Below are 11785 nucleotides of genomic sequence, written 5' to 3'. Positions count from 1 at the left end.
GGAAATCTCTTTGAAGACTGGTTCCACGTAAGTGTTATAAAGCTGACAGATCTGTAGTTTCCCAGATCTTCTATCTTCCCAATTTTGAAGATGGAAAAATTTCCCTTTTCTGAGTCCTTGGCAGTTTTTTAGGAGTTCTCCAAGATTATTAAGAATGATTTTGAGATCATCCCTGCTAGTTCCTTTAGTAACTTGTGATTTAATTCATTTTAACCCAGAGATCTGATTTCAGTTAAATACAGTAAATGAAATGCCCATTTTCTTCCTCTTTTTCTTGACTCTTATAGTTGACTTAGCAATATTTTCAGAAATTGTTTGCCATGGCCTTCTTCCTAGAGCTGGGAAGAGCAACTGGCTGTCACTCAGCTGGTTTTCATGCCCAAGGCAGGGTGAGAATTCACAGAGGTCCAGAATTCATTAGCTCTCCTTGCTTCTAGATCTGTGTCTTTCACTACTTTATCAAACTGGCTCTCTAATTATGTCTTATCTTCTCCTTTTTTGCCCTAAGCTACAGTTCTCTCCCCCGCACAATGCTTTATAATTACTAGTTAGGTCTCCATTTATCTACCCAGAAAAAACAGATGCAAAAATAGGAGTTAAGAAGGTCTGTTTCTGATCATTGTTCATTACCAAGTTACAATGTTTCCCTCTAGTTTGTTTTTTAAGAAACAAGCTTTAAAGGAATGCAGACTGTATTTATCAGGGGTGGGATTCAAATTTTTAACAACCGGTTCTGTGGGCGTGGCTTAGTTGGTGGTCATGGCTTGGTGGTCATGTGACTGGCTGGGCGTGGCCAACTCAACATCACTCACATAGAGGCAGGCATCTCCTCGCCTGGCCTCTCATGACTGTGGGGATGCTGCAACAGTCGTAAGTGTGACAAAATGGTCATAAGTCACTTTTTTCAGTGCCATTGTAACTTTGAATGGTCACTCCACACAAGCAAAGTACCAGCAAAGGAGGGGAAAAAACTTCCAGAGACATTCCTGAGACAGGAAGTCTAGTCCTGCCAAGAATGTAATAAGGGTTAACAGAGAGGCAATTTCTGTAAGTAACACCAGAATGTTTCCTTCCTGCCTTCCTTATAGGATTAGGCCAGTAATTTCTTCTAACAACCGGTTCTCTGAACTGCTTAGAATGTTAACAACCGGTTCTAGTGAATAGGTGTGAACCTGTAGAATCCCACCCCTGGTATTTATAATTCAGATAGCACCAAGAACTAAGCTCCAAGATTTGGTTAGCTTAAGGCTACTGCATTGTATGTAGTTATCTTCAGTGTGAAGGTCTATGCGTTCAATTTTTGGTAAAGGGTCTGAACCGCATAGCATAACATCTTCCTTCCCATGTTTGATTAATCTAAAAACTGTTGTAGTTGAGCAATGAGAGGCTAGACCAGGGCATGGATGCAACAAGACTTTATTGAAACAATAAAGGACTGAACGTGTTAGCCCTGCCTGGAGCAGGCTCACAGCGATCAGCGGCTGGCCGGACCCTGCAGCTGGCTTTTATAGCCGGCCGTCGAGGGAGGCCAGCCAATGAGGGGCAGCAAACGCCCCCGCAGCATGAACAGACCTGGGTGGGGACTTTGGCAAGTTCCAGGGACATAACACCCCTTCCCCCCAGATGCGAACACACATAGTCATTTAAATAAGCGGGCGGTCTGTGCTGGCGCCCCGAGCGTCGTAACTCCAGTGAGTTACCAAGTGTCTCAGAGTTCAAGGAACCCGGTGGGGTTGGTGATGGGGTGCAGCCTCGCTCTGAGGTTTGCGCAGGTACCGGTGTAGTGCTTCTGGTCGGTGATGTCGTGGCCCCGTCTGCTGGTTCAGTGGCGGACCCATCGGGCAGTCCCGGTCTACTGCCTGCTCCCTTGGTCCGGGTGGTGGTGGCGAAGAGATTCTGGCATGGTCTTCGATGAGAGTTTGGTGTGGCACCTGGGGGTCGACCTGAGCCCACGATCCGGCACTGGTGAAGGTACCCTGTCGCTTCCTTAGCTGGTCCAGGTGTCTTCTCCAGATGCGGCCGTCTTCCAGCTGGACTCGGTACGACCTGGGACCGGTGATGGCTACTATCACTCCTGGAATCCACAGTGGGTCTCCGGCATAGTTCCTTGCAAAGACATGTTCCTACAAGACAAAATCTCTGACCCCCGTCATTGAAGCGAGAGGGGTGTCAGGGCAATAGTGAGGGTGGAGCCTATCCAACACAGTTCTTAGGCGTCTACCCATCAGAAGTTCAGCAGGGGATTTGTTGGTGACCATGCAAGGGGTTGAGTGTTGGCTTAGCAAGAAGCGGGAGAGTCTGTGATGCCAATCTTCTTTGCTGAATCTGGCTAACGCTTCTTTTGTGGATCTAACGGCTCTCTCTGCCAGTCCGTTGCTGGCAGGATGGAAGGGGGCCGTGAAGATGTGTCGGATGCCAAGATTTGTGGCAAAACGGCTAAATTCTGTTGAGGCAAACTGGGGGCCATTATCCGAAACTATGGTATCTGGTAGCCCGTGTGTTACGAATAGGCGGGTCAGAGCCTTGGTAACTGCTTGCGTGGTGGTCGTGGATAGTTGGGCCACATCGATCCATTTAGAGTATGAATCTACGACCACCAAGAAGGTTTTGCCGTGTATTGGACCCGCTAAGTCAATGTGTAGCCTTGACCAAGGCGCGTTGGCGCTCTCCCACTTTGTGGGGGTGGTGACTGGAGGGGACGGTCTGGATTCCTAACAGGGTTGGCATGAGCTTACCCACTTGACGATGTCGTCGTCCAAGCCAGGCCACCAGACGTAGCTCCGAGCCAACGCCTTCATCCAGACGATGCCCGGGTGGCCCTCGTGTAGTGCCTCTAAGACTGGTGTGCGAAGTGAGGCTGGAATGACAACCCGGGTGCCCCACAACAGGCAGCCCTGTATGCTAGACAGTTCCTGTTGACGGGTCTTAAAAGGTGTGAATTCGGCTGCGAGGTTAGAGCCCGGCCACCCCCTCCTCACCCAGTCCAGTACCTGGGCGATGGTTTTGTCCGTCTTGGATTTGGTGGCGATGTCGAGGGCGGTGACAGGAAGGTCGAGCTCGGTGACATCGAAGATGGCATGGACCGGGGCCGGGTCTTCAGCTGGAGCTGGCAGGGGGCAGCGGCTGAGGGCGTCTGCGTGGCTTAATGTTTTTCCTGGGCGGTGGATGAGCTTGTACGAATAAGCCGCCAGGAACAAGGTCCACCTCGTCATTCTGGGAGACAACACTTGGGGAGTCTGCTTGTCTCCAGAAAGAAGACCCAGGAGAGGCTTGTGGTCCGTGATTAGCTCGAAGTTGTGGCCAAACAGGAATTCATGAAATTTCTTAACCGCGGCCACTGCGGCTAAAGCCTCCTTGTCGATTTGACTATAGTTACGCTCTGTCGCTGAGAGCGTTCTGGAAAAGAAAGCGATTGGTGCCTCGGAGCCGTTGGGTAGTCTATGGCTTAATACGGCGCCAATCCCAAAAGGGGATGCATCCGCGGCTAGTACCAATGGAAGATGTGGGTCAAATTTAATAAGGACCGCGTCTGATGTGAGCAGTGATTTGACTGCGCAAAGCGGTGTCTTCCTTGTGCCCCCAGTGCCAAGGTGATTTTTATCTAAGAGCCTGTGTAAAGGCTCTGCTACTGATGCTTTGTGAGGTAGAAATGATGCATAAAAGTTCAATAATCCCAAAAAGGCTTGTAGCTCGGCTTTAGTGGTTGGCGTGGGTGCCTCATGAATTGCCTTGACCTTGGATTCTAGGGGGTGAATGCCTGAGGCGTCAATTCTATAGCCCAGAGAGTCCACCTGTCTAGTGGCAATGGCACATTTCTCCCTTTTTAATTTGAGGCCATGCTGTCTGAACCTGTCTAACACTGCTCTGACTCTCTGGAAGAGTTGGGGCCTGTCCCTGGCCGAGACCAAGATGTCGTCGAAGTAGGGCACTACGCCAGGGAGGCCCTGTAGTATACGCTCCATGAGGGATTGGAAGATGCCCGGGGCAACACTTACGCCAAACTGGAGATGCTTGCACCGGAAGGCACCCCTGTGGGTCACAATGGTCTGCAGTTCGGCTGTTTGGTTGTCAACAGGGAACTGTTGATACGCTTGTGACATGTCCAATTTGGCAAAAATGTTGCCAGGCTCAAAGGTATGCAATAAATGTTGAATGACCGGGACTGGGTACGTGCTAACTTGTAGAAAGCGGTTAATTGTTGTTTTGTAATCTGAACAAATTCTCAGGCTGCCATCCTTTTTAAGGGGTGTGACAATTGGCATCTCCCATTTGGCGAAGTCTGTCGGCTCAATGACCCCTTGCTTTAATAATTTATCAAGCTCTGCGTCCAGTTTAGGCCGAATGGCGAATGGGACTCTACGCGGTTTCAGCCGGACTGGAACCGCTTGGGGGTCAACTGCAAATGAGATGGGGTACCATTATAACACCCTAACTCATCGCTGAATACGTCTGAGTAGTCAGTGAATAAGGAGTCAGTGTCAGAAGCTGAGACAGCATGGACTCCTGTTAACCCTAGGCCGAGGTAGGGGAACCAATCAAGCCCCAGAAGACTAGGGAGGTTGCCGTTAACTACCACTAGAGGCAGGTGGCCTTTGAAAGCTTTAAAATTAACAAGGAACTTGCCTTTGCCGAGTACTGGAATGTCCTTTCCTGATAATCCCTCAAGGTGATCTGGCACTTCTGGAGCTGGTTTCTGGATAGTCTGGGCTGGATTTTCTTGAGGGTGCTCCAAGAGATGATTGAGAGCGCTGACCCGTGTCAACCTCCATACGACAAGGTTTACCTTCTAATAAAATGGAGAGTGTTATTTTACTAATAGAGTGACAGGTGTGGTTAGCATGGTAGCAAGTGTGACAATTTAGTACTTGCCTTTGGGGCCCAGAATGGGAAAAGGAAGGAACCTTTTGTGCTGAGTTGTGCGCGGCCTGGCAGACTCTGGCGATGTGGCCTTTTGTGTGGCAATTGTTACAGATGGCACCCTTGAATTTGCACGAAGCTCTCGAGTGAGGTCCGCCACAGGATAGGCACAGGATGATGTGTTTGGGTGCGCTGTTGGTTTCTTGCCTGGCTCCTGCCTGTGGTTGTTTAGCATGGGTGAGGCGGTGGATGTCTGTTTGATCGTTGGGATCATCTTCATTGACTACCTCTTCTGAATGAACGGTGGCGCAGCTTTGTTTGGGAACGGGACCTTGAATTTCGGTGGCTGACTGGGTTGCCAGTTCTGCTGCCAAGGCTTCCTCGATGGCCTGGGAGAGGTTGAGGTCCTTCCTGGCGAGTAGTCGCCTTTGGAGGTGAAGGTCTTTGACCCCGCAGACGAGCTGGTCGAGGAGCATGTCATCTAGATAGTTCCCGAACCTGCAGTGGAGAGCTGCAGTCCTCAAGGCGGCCATATATTGGTTGACGGTTTCCTTTTCCGCTTGCTTCTCATCCGGAAGGTGAAACGCCTCGCGATCTGTGATGGTCTGGGGGAGTAATGATTGGTGAGAATCTCTAGCAATTCTGCCCAGGGGACATTCTTTAACTCACGTGGAGCAACGAGTGCTGTGGCGGTATCAAAAACGACGGCTCCGCAATAACTGAGGAAGAATGACTTTTTTCTGTGCTCCCCAGCATCAGCCAGACCAATAGCGTCGATGTAGTGGTTAAAACGATTCTTGTATGACTCCCACTTTTCTTCATCCGGCTCGAACGGTGGGAAGGCTGGGTTGGAGTTCATGATGAGGACTTCTGCAAGTTATGCTGTTGTGAAATCTCTCTGGGACAACAAAATGGCACTTTGTGCTCTTGTCAGGCTAGTGACTACAGCTCTGGAGAGGCTCCACAGAACCTCTCTGCTCTCTCTCTGGGCTAGCAATTGTGGCTAAGCTGCAACGGCTGTTGGCAGCGTTTTGAATTTCGCGCTCCTGGAGAGCGTAGGCGGTAATGGCTAGCCGCCTCTGATAGCGCTTCAAATTTCGCGCCTGCGTAAGCGTCAGTGACTCGGAATAACAGCACCGCGCTGTATTCCGGCAAGAAATCCAAACGACAGCCGTTTGAATTTCGCGCTCTTTTGTGTTGAGCGGCTGCGGCTCGCAGCGCTTCACTTTCCCCTGTAGCTTGCTAACCAAGCGGCTACAGACGCTTATTACTTTCGCTCTTGCTGACCGAGCTCTCCGGCGGCGCGGCTGCGGCTCAGCGGTTTTAGTGATTTCAGCTGTTGCGGATTGCCTCTGGTAGCCATCCCATCTTCGTCGCCAGTGTTGTAGTTGAGCAATGAGAGGCTAGACCAGGGCATGGATGCAACAAGACTTTATTGAAACGATAAAGGACTGAACGTGTTAGCCCTGCCTGGAGCAGGCTCACAGCGATCAGCGGCTGGCCGGACCCTGCAGCTGGCTTTTATAGCCGGCCGTCGAGGGAGGCCAGCCAATGAGGGGCAGCAAACGCCCCCGCAGCATGAACGGACCTGGGTGGGGACTTTGGCAAGTTCCAGGGACATAACAAAAACCAATGAAAATAATAATGTAGAGCCTGCTTCCTGGTGGCCAGGATAACTTTTTAATAAATAATAACTACAACTTGATAAACATACCATTTGAAATATATTGCTGTTCTTACGTTTTTCAAAATGTAGGATACAGTACATTTCCTTTGATTGATAAAAAGTACCATGAATTCATGTAAATAATGTAACTTGTAACCATAACACATAAGTTTTGATGTCCCTATGTCAGAAATAGTTTAAACAGACTATCATTTCTAGTGACATTGTTATTCTGGCTTAATATCATTGATGGTGCTACAGATTAAGTTTTGCTATAATCTTGTTTCCTTGGAGTTTCATGGACATGAACAAAAGAACTATGATTATAATTCATATAAGTTTTTACTGTTGCTTGAGCAACTAATTAATAGATCTTACTTTAATCCAAAATAAGAAAGAAATGACAATGTCATATGACATTGATTCAAAGGAAAAACTGAATAGTCCAGTAATTAATCCTTGAATCAGAAGCTGTAGTTTTCTTCCGAAGAGATAGTTCATGCCTGTTTAGATGTGTAGACCCTTTAAATGCTGCCCTTGTTTTATTTAAAAGTCTAAAAGCAACTTTGTTTGAAGGATGGACATATTTTGCACAGAACTGCAAGTCAGTTGGTGACTGAGGCTGCAGCCTTTTGACCCACCAAATAAGAACTTATGTCACCATGTTTATTTGTTACTAAATGCTTATCCTTCAAAATAAAAGTTTTTGCAATGGTGCAACATTTACAATTATAAATTAGACATTTAAACAAAAAAGGATAACTTAAATATTGCTACTCAGAGAATAATATTAAATATCAAAGTAAAATAAACAAAGTGTCATTGCAATGACACCTTGATAGAATTCATAGAATTGATAGAATTCATAAATTACATTAAGTATAGCTGCCAGATTTGGCTGTAAAAAGGCTGATGGCCATTAGATTCAGGTGACTTGCTTTGACTTACAAGCATTCTTTTAGTGACCATTTAAAGTTACAACAGTCCTGAAAAAAATGACTTATTTTTCACACTTACGATCATTGCAGCATCTCCATGGTCATATGATCAAAATCTGGATGCTTGGCAACTGGCTTCATATTTATGACAATTGCAGTGTCCAGGGTTGTGTTATTACCTTTTGTGGCCTTCTGACAAGCAAAATCAATGGGGATACATTATACAATATTTATAATACATTATAAAAATACTAAGCTATAAATAAATGTGACTTAGAAACCACAATGATTTGGGTTCATACAATATTCAGACATAGCTTAGTGCAATGGGTTCATCTGACTTTTAAAATTATGTGAAAATAATACTATTTTTGCCTGACTGGTATTTCACAATATAATCAAATAGATATAGGACAATCACTCATTATATAACATAATATGATATAATCTTATATATAGATATTGAAAAACTATACACTAGAATATTCTTTGTTTGAATCTCTTGGAAGAAAATAATAGATGCATTGAGCAACCATATAGAGATAATATCTACTAACTTTATAGAAGTAATTTTCAATAAGATAATATGTGCAAATTGAACAGAAAACCTCTATTTGTGAATGAGAAAGAAAATGAAAATAAATATGAGTTATACACTTATATACTGTTTTATGTAACTATGGTAGAAATATTTTAACTCTTTAACAGGGATTTTATTTGCACAATGTATTCAGAATCTGGAGCTGGGTAAGGGCAGAATCTGGAGGCAGAAGGGGGCTAACAAAATTTGCAGGAGGGGTTAAGTATTTGAAAATCTGGCTAGAAAGTGGCTACAGAAAGAATAAGCAGTATGGTTTAAAACAGACTGTGTGGGTGGTAGAGAAGGTGGTAATGTAATGTAAGATAGATGTGCCAGTGGGGAGGATTGGGGGCAGAGAAATAAAAAGCAGTAGAAAGTGTTACAGAAATGGACAAGAGTACATATGATGGGAAGCATAGAGAAGGTTGCTCTATATTATTTTATAGGAACCATTTATTGTATATTATAATAAATTTTGTTTATAAGAGTGAAGTATGCCTAATTAAAAGGGGATTGTCTTGATTGTCTTTAAATTTTTAAAAAGATGTAAATCATTATGCTACTATAAAGGAAAAACAATCTGCGTTGTAGTAAATTGTGGATTAAAAACTTTAGTAAAACAGAATATACTATAAGTATTTGTCTAATTGTCTTTCATGAAAACTGTAAGTTCATGTTGTGAAATTCAAGAAGAGAGGTAGTTCTAGCCCCATTTATAGTATCTCCATGTCTGCTTTTTTGTCCCACTTAGGCTTCCAATACTATAGCAAGCAATTTTATTTATACAAGAATAGCTAAAGATTAGATTTTCATTACTTCTGAGCAGATTAATTCACTGTAGCAAAAACAACCTAGACTCTGTTTGCAGTATGAGTGGTATTTTCTGTTCTTGTTTGAGAAAATACCATCATTTTGAGTTTTCCTTTCCCCCAGAGTAAGTTTCCTTTGACATAACCCAGATCTGAGGCTCTTAATCAGCTTTTCTCAGAAATCTTCCACGTTATCTGGCAGTGATGGGAGTTGTAGTCCAACACACCTGATGAGACAAAAGGAAAAAGTGATAGAGTCAGAATATATGAGTCAGTAGCTCATTGATTTTTCTGAACCAATAGTTCGTTGCTGTTGCAAATAAAGCATTTGTCAAGTAACATGTCAAGACATGTTTTTTAAATGTTTTCTAGAGAAGCATGTTTCAAAAAAATAAATCATTATTATTATTATTATTATTATTATTATTATTATTATTATTATTTATTATTATTATGCTGCCCATCTCCCCTACAATGTGACTCTGGGCAAAATAGTACTCTGTGGTAAATAAACTGGATCATCTTAATCTATACCATATAGACATGAAAAAAAAAACTTTTATCATTAGGCAGAAGATTCCTATTCAAATATTTATTAATATTTCACATTTCTAAACAGCCTATCTCCCTTAGAGGGGGACTCTGAGTGTTATACAATAAAATAGGATAATAGTGAAGCTCAACAAAGTTACTAGCGCATTGAATTGTAGTCTGGTTTTCCACAACTTATCAAGCCAGCTGTACAGTTTGATTGCCTTCTTGTTAATGTTTGTTATATGAACCTCTTCTATCATGCTTTCTAAAAACAGCTAAATAAACAATAATTTGTGTGATGTGTTGCATCAATATGCTTGTATAGGAATACCATACCAAGTGATCAATAACTTATTGAATCTATAGGTGAAACTCAAAAAATTAGAATATTGTGCAAAAGTTCATTTATTTCACTAATGCAACTTAAAAGGTGAACTAATATATGAGATAGACTCATTACATACAAAGCAATATAGTTCAAGCCATGATTTGTCATAATTGTGATGATTATGGCTTACAGCTCATGAAAACCCCAAATCCACAATCTCAGAAAGTTAGAATATTACATGCAATCAATAAAACAAGGATTGTGCATAGAACAATATCAGACCTCTGAAAAGTATAAGCATGCACTCAGTACTTGGTTTGGGCCCCTTTTGCAGCAATTACTGCCTCAATGCGGTGTGGCATGGAAGCTATCAGCCTGTGGCACTGCTGAGGTGTTATGGAAGACCAGGATGCTACAATAGCGGCCTTCAGCTCTTCTGCATTGTTCGGTCTCATGTCTCTCATTTTTCTCTTGGCAATGCCCCATAGATTCTCCATGGGGTTCAGGTCAGGCAAGTTTGCTGGCCAATCAAGCACAGTAATCCACGGTCATTGAACCAGGTTTTGGTGCCTTTGGCAGTGTGGGCAGGTGCCAAGTCCTACTGGAAAATGAAGTCGGCATCCCCATAAAGCTCGTCTGCGGAAGGAACCATGAAGTGCTCCAAAATCTTCTGGTAGATGGCTGCATTGACCCTGGATTTAATGAAGCACTGTGGACCAACACCAGCAGATGACATGGCTCCCCAAATCAACACAGACTGTGGAAACTTCACACTGGACTTCAAGCATCTTTCAGTGTGTGCCTCTCCATTCTTCCTCCAGACTCTGGGTCCTTGGTTGCCAAATGAGATGCAAAAGTTGCTCTCATCAGGAAAGAGAACAGGTCTGTTTTTCTTTAGCCCAGGTAAAACACTTCTGATATTTGTTGTTCAGGAGCGGCTTGGCAAGAGGAATACAACATTTGAAGCCCATGTCCAGAATCCGTCTGTGTGTGGTGGCTCTTGATGCACTGACTCCAGCCTCAGTCCACTCTTTGTGAAAGTCCCCAACACTTTTGAATGGCCTTTTCCTGACAAGCCTCTCCAGGCTGGGGTCATCCCTGCTGCTTGTGCACCTTTTTCTTCAATACTTCCACATAACTTTTTCTTTTCCCTTCCACATAACTTTCTATTAATGTGCTTTGATACAGCACTTTGGGAACATCCAACTTCTTTTGCAATTACCTTTTGAGGCTTTCCCTCCTTATGGAGGGTGTCAATGATGGTTTTCTGCACAACTGTCAGGTCAGCAGTCTTTCCCATGATTGTGATTCCTACTGAACCAGAATTGAGAGACCATTTAAAGGCTCAGGAACCCTTTGCAGGTGTTACGGCTTAATTAGTTGATTAGAGTGGAATACTTTAAGCCTAGAATATTGAACCTTTTCACAATATTCTAATTTTCTGAGATTATGGATTTTTTCATGAGCTGTAAACCATAATCATCTCAATTATGACACATCATGGCTTGAATTCTCCTGCTTTGCATGTAATGAGTCTTTCTCATATATTAGTTTCATCTTTTAAGCTGCATTACTGAAATAAATGAACCTTTGCATGATATTCTAATTTTTTGAGTTTCACCTGTATATGTTGGTATCAATGTGGGTTTTTGGAGAGAGGTGGTCATTTTTTCTTATGCCATAGAAGAGATTTGGGACATAATGCCCCAAACATATCGGTGCAACACTTAATGTGCAATGTAATATTTGTTTGTCAATATTAAGAGGACATTTTTAAATGGAACCTAATGACATGCTATGCCAAGTTGTACTTGTCTACAGAGTGATCCATTCCCTGCCATTATGTATTATATAAACCTATAGACAGGGAAAAGTTTTACAGGTGGTAAATGATTGTTTAATCTCTAGCATACACAATTAAAAGAATCAAGTAGCAAGTAATGGTAACAAATTCCTCTTATGACATATAAATATGATATAATTTTCCTGAAAGCCATCATTCTGCTAAACAAAAAATTCCCTCAGCACTGTTCAACTATTTCAAAATCTGCACTACTATTACTGTTAATCTTC

Source organism: Pseudonaja textilis, chromosome 1 (genome assembly GCF_049901715.1).
Source record: "Pseudonaja textilis isolate UNSWEBS1 chromosome 1, rPseTex1.2, whole genome shotgun sequence".
NCBI classification, from domain to species: domain Eukaryota; kingdom Metazoa; phylum Chordata; class Lepidosauria; order Squamata; family Elapidae; genus Pseudonaja; species Pseudonaja textilis.
This window is presented reverse-complemented; position numbering follows the sequence as displayed.